The following is a 10,000-nucleotide window of genomic DNA, read 5'->3' on the forward strand; positions in this document are numbered from 1 at the left end:
TATATATATGCCCAGCCCCCACATATACATATATAGAAGCAAACCTACTTACTCAACTCTGCCTATTACTCCTTCCCCTACCAGCAATGTTTGTATGTATGTGTATTTGTGTACTTGTGTATGTGAGTGCTTTTTATATACGTGTGTGCGCATGTCTGTAGGTGTGGGGTGTACGCGTGCATGTGTGACTTTTCCAACAATCTAAGAAACATCTGCTGTTTTAAAACTCATTAGACATTAGATTTCATCCGAAAGCCTCTTAAAAATGTATTTCTTGTTTGGGCCTTGTTGGTTGGTCGGTAGGTTAGTCGGTTGATTACAGCTCAACCACTGTGTATTACTGATGTTGTCATTGTATTATTGTCTTCGTGATGACGGCAGAAACCACCACTACCGTCAGCCAGGCGCTCAACCATCCTTCCTTCTTTTAAGGAGGTCTTCTATAAATGTTCTCTACGTCTCTGTCTTTCCTGCGCTTCAAGATGTGTGTCTGCTCTAAGTCTCAGTGAGAGAGAGCGTTTATATGTGTGCACGCGTGTGTATGCGAGTGTGTGTGTGTGTATATATGTGCATACGTGTATGTGCAGTTGTGTGCAGGCGTGTCAATCTGTATGTGCGACAGTAAGTCGGTCTGTTCACGATATAACCTTGTAGATGTTGGGTGGCGTTGTGCGATCATTTGTAAGATTTGTGGGTTTTGGCCCTTTCGTTTAGACACTCTTTGGTTAGATACGTGTGTGCATATGTATATGTATATGTGTGTGCGAGTGACTGAGAACGATTGTGTATGCGTGTACGTGTCACTGCGTGTGCTGTTTATATTATATACATACATACACACACACACACACACACACTCATTGATATATTATGAATATAAAACTGATCAATATGCATCGTTTATATGTACATGATGCGTACATCTGTTATCTTTTACCTTTTGCTTGTTACAGTCATTAGACTGCGGCAATGCTGGAGCATCACCTTCCAGAATTTTGTTCGAACGAATAACCCCCATTACTTTTTTTTTTTTTTGTATTATCGTTCTCTTTGGCAGAACAGCTTAATTATAATACATATTCCTAAATATATATCCCTATATATATATATATATATATATCCCTATATATATATAATACATATCATTATATTTATTTATATATAATACATATATATGCATATATACATACATATATGTACATACCTACATATATATATATGTATATATACATGCATATATGGGTTCAGGACGTCAAAACAACGTGAACAAAATGAAAAACGAGAACTTAAAAAAACAAAAAAATGGAAAACGAACATTGTTTTCGAACAACGAAAGAAGCAAATAGAGAAGCAAGACAGGCAACATATGTATATGTATGTATGTATGTATGTATGTATGTATGTATGTATGTATGTATGTATCTATCTATCTATCTATCTATCTATCTATCTATCTATCTATCTATCTGTCTGTCTATGTTTATCTCTCTCTTTCTCTCTCACTCTCTTTCACACACTCTCTCTCTCTCTCTGTGTATATATATATATATATATATATATATATATATATATATATATATATATATATATATATATATATATATATATATATATATATATATATATATATATATATATATGTATATATATTATATTTGTGTGTGAGTGTACACCATGGGTATTAAATGTATAAATACATGGCAAAGAGCACTTACATTACGCACATCAGTCCATCCAACTGTCTATCTACATGTGTGTATACATGTATACATATGTTTTGTCTATATATCAGTATGTATGTGTATGTGCGTGTGAGCATACATAAACACGATCACAACACATACACGTATAAACATACATACATATATAGTTTGGAGGCACGTGGATATATAGTTTGGAGGCACATACTGACTGTCTGAAATATTTGAAGAAGTTTTTAACGTTTCGAGCTTACGCACATTTACGGAAAGGATAGATGAGGAGAGTCAGAAATAAGAGGAAAGGAACAAGCGCGTCTCATGCAAGTATGTTAGTATCGAAAGCCTGTAAATTACATCTTGTGCAGCTGTTGATACAAGTGAACACATGCCACTCAAAATATTTCAGAAATAATGAAAATTACGTTGGTAATTTGAAATGGGCTGATCTATAAGTAATTCCTTCCCGTATAAAATGCGCTTGATCATTAAGACGGATCACTGATTCGTTGATCAGAATAGTACAGATGCCACGGTACAGGAGCCCTTTTTCACAGAAACAAGAGAGAATGATACAAAAAAAGAAAAAAAAAATGCCTGAACATAGTGGTTTAGCATATTCTGAAATACACTCATACACCCTATCCCATAAACACACGTACACATATTTACACATTTCCAAATACATACACATACACACACATATATACATACATACATATTTATTTATATATATACATATGTACATATATATATATATGTATATATATATATATATATATATATATATATATATATATATATATATATATATATATATATATATACACATATATATGTGTGTGTGTGTGTGTTTATGTGTATGGATACAAATATAAACTGACATGTATGTATGTATATATATATATATATATATATATATATATATATATATATATATATATATATATATATATTCTTTTTCTTAAGATATTCTGATCCAAGAGGCTTACCAGCAGTAATCTGGTCATACTACAGGACGGCAATAATCCGATAGATTAGGGGTATGTGGTGTGTGTCGTAAACACCTGGCGGCGATAAATACACCCATATTCAAAGGTGTGTACTACAGATGAAATGAGATATACACACATTTAAACACAAAATACACATATTCTAAAGTATATCTGAACATACACACGGGCAGTCACACGTATATAACCCATATACACATAGCGATGTATATCTCTATTTCATATGTTTATAAGTGTATGTTAGTGCGTGTGTGTGTGAATGTGTGTGTCTGTGCGCGCGCGTGCATCATGATACTTCTTCGCCTGCAGTTTTAACTTGACTTGAATTTCGTTATATATATATATATATATATATATATATATATATATATATATATATATATATATATATATATATATATATATACATATATCCCTCTCTCTTTACTGCTTTAGAAAGTAAACAACAACACAAATAACTACGCATAGGCTGCCATGGTTGAAACAAGAACAAGAACAACAAGTATTCTTAAAAGAGAAAAGAAGCATGGTGATTCCTTGCCCAAGTGACATTATATTATCGCCCATTACTTGTTATGTGCCCATAAATTAGTTTGATAGTTGACCTCTGATTGGCTACATGCAAATGAGTTCATAACTGGGGTCCGTAACTCTCGTGGAAAAAAAAATCGCAGGCCGCTCCTCTAAAATTGCAAGCCATGTTGCTTCAGCAGAAATGAATTGAAATTTCTCAACAAAATATGATAATTGTCCTCCTATCATAAGCGGCCCAAATAAATATGGCGACTCTTTTGTAACCCGGAAGTCTTTCTACTCTTAACGAATATGTTGTGGACCTTAAGTAATTAGGTTTTTTTTATTACTGGTCAAATATTTCAAAACTCTCTTCATATAAATCTTAATATAATTAAGTCTTTGTTTATAATATACATATATAAATCCCATAGCAAAGCTGCTTTATAGGTATACTTTCTCAGCCAACCCCTAACAAGTAAGAACTTGGTAAAGAAAATCTTTTGATGCTATACGCTTTCTTCAAACCAAGTCATTTTTGACGATATATCAGATACGTGCAACGAAATACTGTCTATAAGTGGATTAATAAAATGAATAGGGATTAAACGAGTTGTCTGTTTTAAGCCACCTCATATCCGTTCGTGTTGAGAACATCTATGCGAATAAATTTCCGTGTTTTCATTTGCTACAACAATCAATTTTGCATATATATATCGACAAATTCTTACCATTCCGAAATCGCTAGTTCTTGTAAGAACTATATATACACATCTCTTGACAACCGATGTCGGTGTGTTTACGTTCACGTAAACTAGCGGATAGAATAAGTACCAGACTTACATAGAATAAGTCAAGGGGTTGATTTCTGCGAGTGAAAAACTCTCTAAGGAGGTGCTCCAGCATGGCCGCAGTCAAATGACTGAAACAAGTAACAGAATAACAGAATGCGTGCGTATGTTTGTTTTGTATAAATGTGCGCGTCTACGCACGCACTTAGATATATATTTAATCCTTTTAAAAATATTCATTTTTTGTATTTGCTTTCTTCCAGTGTCTCTCTTTCATTATTCTCCTTTTATTATTTTATATTTGCGTTTAGCAGGATAAGGCGGGTGTGGAAATAGTGGCCTCTTAATCCAGCCTCCCTCTTATATTTCTCTCCCCGGCTCTGATGCCTGACAGGAAGGGAAATAGCCTATAAGGCGTAAAAATCTGTTTAAAAACCTAAAAAAAAATTAAAAAAATAAAATCAATACAAAAAGAACAAAAAAAACTGTGTGTCTCTTTTTACTCTGTTTTGCTTTTATTTTTTTATTTTTCCACTCCCCACGCAAACATATCAAAACGAAAATTATAAAATCTCCCGCCCGCAAAATAATATTCATTTATTGGTTTTGGTTTACAGATTGGCAGGAGGCGTTTTAACGTCGCTTTCTGTCTTTGGTGTGGAACATAATTCAGGCCGTGAGTGTTTTACAGCTAATTTTGTATCGGAATTTCATTTCCAGAAGAAAAAAAACAAAAAAAAAAAAAAACAACAGCAACAACAAAACATAAAATAAATTGAGCAAACAGAATTATATGAATAATAATACGCGGGTACTACAACATTTTATCTGGTGTGCATCAACGGACGAAATTCACTCACGTACAAGTATGGAATATCATACTCATACGTACACACACACATGTATATATATATATATATATATATATGTAAACACACAGACACACACACACACACACACACACACACACATATATATATATATATATATATATATATATGTATGTATATATATATATATATATATATATATATATATATATATATATATATATATATATATATATATATATATATATATATATATATATATATACTTTTCAATCATGAGAATGCGGTCATGGCGGGGGACGCCTTGAAGAAATTTAGTCGAATGAATCGACCCAAGTATCTTTTTAAATCCTGGCACTTTTGCGAACCGCTAGGTTCAGGGGACGTAAACATACCAGCACCAGTTGTGAAGCGGTGGTGGAGACTAACACAAACACACATAGATATGATGGCTTTCTTTCAGTTTCCGTCTACCAAATCCACTCACAAATCTTTAGTTGGATCGTGTTTATAGTAGAAAGACACTTGCCGAAGATGCCACTCAGTTGGACTGAAGCCGGAACCATGTGGTTGGGAAGCGTGCTTCTTACCACACAGCCACACAAGAAGAATAGTCTTAGTGTATAAGATACGTGAAATTAATACAGCGCAAATTATCCAGTACAAAACCTGAGACGCTGAGAAAAAAAATAATAATAATAAATTAAGCGGATATATCACTGTTTAAGCTAGGTCAATTTGAGGTAATTTGTCTGCTATTTCTAGCAAGTATTGAGATCCATTATCTTGGTTGTGCGAACAGTGCAATGCCCTAACAGTGTTGTGAGTTATATTATTAACATAGTTAGTGGGTCAGTGTGAATGTATTATCACGTTTTTGTTTACAATCATTGCTGAGCTAAAGATAAATAAACGAAGACATGAATTTTCTTGTACTGCAGCTGTCTTTTAGTTGACAAACAACTGGCAAGTATCATTCAGCCATTAAAGCTCACGAACTGGTAGAATCGTTAGAGGATCGGAAAAAAGGTTTTGAGGTAGTGAGCTGACCGAATCGATAGCACGATCGACAGCATTTTGCTCGTCTTCACCTCTGAGTTCAAATTTCACTGAGGTCGGCTTCGCCTTTAATCCATTCGGGGTCGATAACATAAGTGCCTGTTAAACACTGAAGTAAATGTAACGACTGACGTTTCCCCCAAAATCTCAGGCCTACTGTAGAAAAATCATGTGTGTTGGCACTCCATCGCTTACGACGTCGAGGGTCACTGTTGATCCGATCAACGGAACAGCCTGCACGTGAAATTAACGTGCAAGTGGCTGAGCTCTCCACAGACACGTGTACCCTTAACGTAGTTCTCGGTGATATTCAGTGTGACAAGGCTGACCCTTTGAATTACAGGTACAAAAGAAACAGGAAGTAAGAGTGAGAGAAAGTTTTGGTGAAAGAGTACAGCACGGTTCGCCACAATCCCATGCCGGAGGTTTGTGGAACTTTTAGGTGTTTTCGCTCAATAAACACTCACAACGAACGATCTGGGTATCGAAACCGCGATCCCATGACCGCAATTCCGCTGCCCTAATCACTGGGCCATTGCGCCTCCACAGAAAGATCATATTGTTATATAAATATGATTAGAATATCGATAAATATTTTTGTAAATATTTAATTCGTAATTTTAACTACAAAATATTTTGCTTTACTTCTCATGGAAGGTACAGCCCCAGTTTTTTTCTTCTTTATCTAATCTCTAATGTGCCATGAATTCAAAAGAATCGAGAATTACAGCAATAAAGTTTTAGACGATGGAAATTTGGCTTTGATTTCTTTTAGAAATGCATAAAAACAGCAGAGTGTAGTATGAGTGTAGCATATTCCATACGTTCGCCGTTTTAAGTTTGTTTTTATTGTCGTAGACATATACATCTCCTCGATTCCTTTAATGTTGGCCCAGGGGAACATTCAAGACGTAGTAGCTGGGCTGGAGGAGAAGGCTGTGCCGGGTACTGGCTGGTATCGTATTAGAATGAAGAAACGTGAAACGACGTACCTTGCTGATGAACACATCTCACTGACCGACTCGGGAATTGAACGCAAGAATCCAAGTCATGTCTTCTCACAGAAAAGCAAAAAAAAAAACAAAAAAAAAAACGAAAAGTTCTCATGAATACACTGTTGTAGATGTAAGCATTGTAGTATTGAAGGCATATTTCAATATCTTTCATGTTTATAGGAAAAGACTAAAAAAAAAAAAAAATCAATCTGTTTTCTTGGAATCTTAAAATCTTCCCAAATCTTCTCGGAAGTATCTTGGAACTTAGCATCATATTCTTCCCGATCAAGGGTTATTAGCTAATTTACACGGGTTATTAATTTATTTAGTCCAAGTGGTGCAAGATTTCAGTCAATGAGAGCATATTAATCCGGTACAGTTGAGTATATACCCGTTTTCTCTTTTTCTTGGCTGTACAAGTTTTACGATAGGATCGTGCAAAAAAGTCCGCTCCTTTTTGAATGAAAAAAAAAATAACCAGGCCGTCTTGCGACGAGTGAAATTTTCTCAGGTGTGTTCTCTAATGTCAGTTTTTAGTCTTACTACACCAACCGTTCCCTTCTTGTTCGTTCCCCACCTTTTTCCTGAAACGGTCTTAGTAAATTTGAAGTATCTGTTCTTAATTCGAACTACGTATGCTACTCTTTGTGACTAGTCCCAAAAGATAGTTACTTCGATGTTGGTGGTCTTTGCTTTGTCGGCATTTCTCTCATTTCCTATTGAAGTTGCTTCAAAATCGATGCTGGTGAAAGTTCTCCATTTAGATAAAGTACTGATGGTTGCTGACTAAGATTTAAATCTGTGTATGAGAACGAGGACCATAACTGTATCATAGACGAGTAAATTCTTACCGACTGGAGTTTCTTGTGAAAATGCCCGCGCTCGAAGACGTCCAAGCGAACATTTCATGATTTTTGCTTTGGTGGTGGTCAAGAGACGATTCGCAATTATTCAAATTTGCAGATGTTCTCCAAAAGCAACTTTCAATCTTGAAAGCAGGCAGTGAAGAGTTGAACATCTCCAAAGACTCTGGAAATACAATAAAAAGCAAATTCTTCACTTTTAGATATTTAATTATTGACGGAATACTGAAGGTTAGTCACATGTATCAGAGATATATATTTTTTTCTATCGCCTCGCAGTAAATTAGTTGGAATAGCTTCCTATTTCTCTCGAATCCTATGTCGATTCTTAAAGAAAGTTCCGGCTGCACGATGTGCATAATGGCTGTTATAAATATATTTGGTAAAACGATAGAATCCTAGTTGATTCTGAATTTAGTTCTGAAAGCGTCTGTTGAGCGACCATAGTCAGAACAATGGTAAACATTTTGTCCTGATGAAAACTTAGGATCATGAAAATCCTCACAGGACAGCAAAAACACGAAAGAAGAGGACAAGTGTTAGTGTTAAACGCCTTGATGATGGAATTCACAGAATATTTTTCAGATAGTAGTTAGGAAGGATTAATCTCACCTGATTATGTTAAACGATTTTTAGTCGCATGTACGACCATCTCGATTAAGAATTTCCGTTGATGTTACAGTCTAACGAGTAGCATTTAGGGATGTTCTGCAAATAAGATTTTCAGGAGACGGACTTAAACTGTCGCCCTGTTTAATACCACTAACTGCAACACAGGTGCACTTTAGTGGAGGAGCCTACCTTGATGAACGCATTCTGGGCTTCTTTCGGATATCGTCTACCAAATTCACTCACTAGGCTTTGTTCGCATCGAACTTGTAGTAGGAAATACTTGCCCAAATTGATATACAGGGTGAATGAACCCGGTACCATCTGGCTGGGTAGCAAACTTCTTACTATACAGCCATATTTATATAAGAACGTTGCTATGAATGCATGTAAGCAAATGTGTATGTGCTTGTTTCCAATGCATTTGCAATTTAACATATATGTCATATATATTTATATATAAGCAATTTGTCTATGTAATGTATATTATATATGTATGTAATATATGAATGCAATGTAAGTAATAGAAGCGAACGGCTATTTTAGGACAGCTTGTGTCAAAGGAGATAAGTTGGTCCTTTTTGTAGAAACATCACCAGTAAATGCTGCTGGGAAATAAGATTAAGAAGAGTCTACCACTCAATCGGTTCAGAGGTCGACACCCTGTTGACACAACCTGCTGCGACTCTTACAAGTTGTACGTTACTGTCTCAGTCGCTCAAAAAATATATATCATGACAATCAAATTGACTGGTTCGGTTAAACTGAAATAGAAAAAAAATAATAATGAAGCTAAAATAATTACAAAAAGAAGACAACAAGACTATCAACAAAAACAATTAAGAAACGACATATAAAGCAACAACGGAAAAGGAGGTCAAAATCTAAAAAGAAAATAGCAATAAGTTGCTAGCTAAATAAATAAATACAAACATATATAACAGACGGTAATTTAAATTCTTAGTGTTGTATGTGAAAGTGATAGGTGTCCCAATCAGGTGTACTTCAGAAGGTAAGAGAAATAAATAAAGAGTGAGTGAGAGAATAAGAGAATGTGAGTGAGATGGAGAGAGGGAAAGAGAGAGAGAGAGACAAACAGAAATACAGAGAGAGAGAGAGAGAGAGAGAGAGAGAGAGAGAGAGAGAGAGAGAGAGAGAGAGAGAGAGAGAGAGAGAGAGAGCGACAGAAATACAGAGAGACAGTGAGCAAGATTGAGCGAGTGATGGAAAGGAAAAACTGTCATGTTATGTGACATAGATTTTGTGTTTCTTCATATGACCCAATTCAGAATAGAACAACTACAGGAACAGCAACTTACAACGACAACAACACACAAACACTCACACACACATATATATACACACTTAGATTTACATACACACACGGACACAGATACATAGATACATGTATACACATATACGCATAGAGCTAGAAAGAATATGAGAATTCACATTTAACGGAATGAGAAGGTGGTTAGCGTAAACTGAGATTTTGTGTGTGTGTGTGTGTGTGTGTGTGTGTGTGTGTGTGTGTGTGTATGTGTGTGTGTGTGTGTGTGTGTGTGTGTGTGTGTTATTGCACAACAGTAAGCCTAAAATAAACACTAAAGAATTGTATTATGTTCTCTCG

The sequence above is a fragment of the Octopus bimaculoides genome, chromosome 19 (assembly GCF_046866305.1).
Source record: "Octopus bimaculoides isolate indiv1 chromosome 19, ASM4686630v1, whole genome shotgun sequence".
Taxonomy (NCBI): Eukaryota; Metazoa; Mollusca; class Cephalopoda; order Octopoda; family Octopodidae; genus Octopus; species Octopus bimaculoides.